Source organism: Sinocyclocheilus anshuiensis, unplaced genomic scaffold (assembly GCF_001515605.1).
Source record: "Sinocyclocheilus anshuiensis isolate Anshui unplaced genomic scaffold, SAMN03320099.WGS_v1.1 scaffold306, whole genome shotgun sequence".
NCBI classification, from domain to species: Eukaryota; Metazoa; Chordata; class Actinopteri; order Cypriniformes; family Cyprinidae; genus Sinocyclocheilus; species Sinocyclocheilus anshuiensis.
The window spans coordinates 518,348-518,749 of NW_015544175.1; positions in this window are offsets into that span (position 1 = coordinate 518,348).

Below are 402 nucleotides of genomic sequence, written 5' to 3' on the forward strand. Positions count from 1 at the left end.
AAAAACAAAAATCGGAATTTCTCAAAAAAAAAAAAAAAACTCTTATGATATTTTTGCCATATCGCCCACCCCTAATCAAAATGATTCATGACTGATGACTCATGGGAGGCGGAGTAAAAGGTTGAAAGTATGTGACCTTTACAGACACTGTCTGACACATGACACATTGATAATTGGAGCTAGCTAACACCTTGTGGCATTTCATTTGTGTCAGAGACAAATTCATAAGTCTGGATCAATCATATTCCCACAGCCCACATACAGTCTGATGTTGATCATGAGTGAAAAGAAAATCTGCTTTATACTGAATGCTAGTGTTGTCAAAAGACCCGGTATTTCGGTACCAAGTCGGCACTAAAAAAATGAAAACGTTACGGTACCAGGTTTTTTTAAGTACCGGTG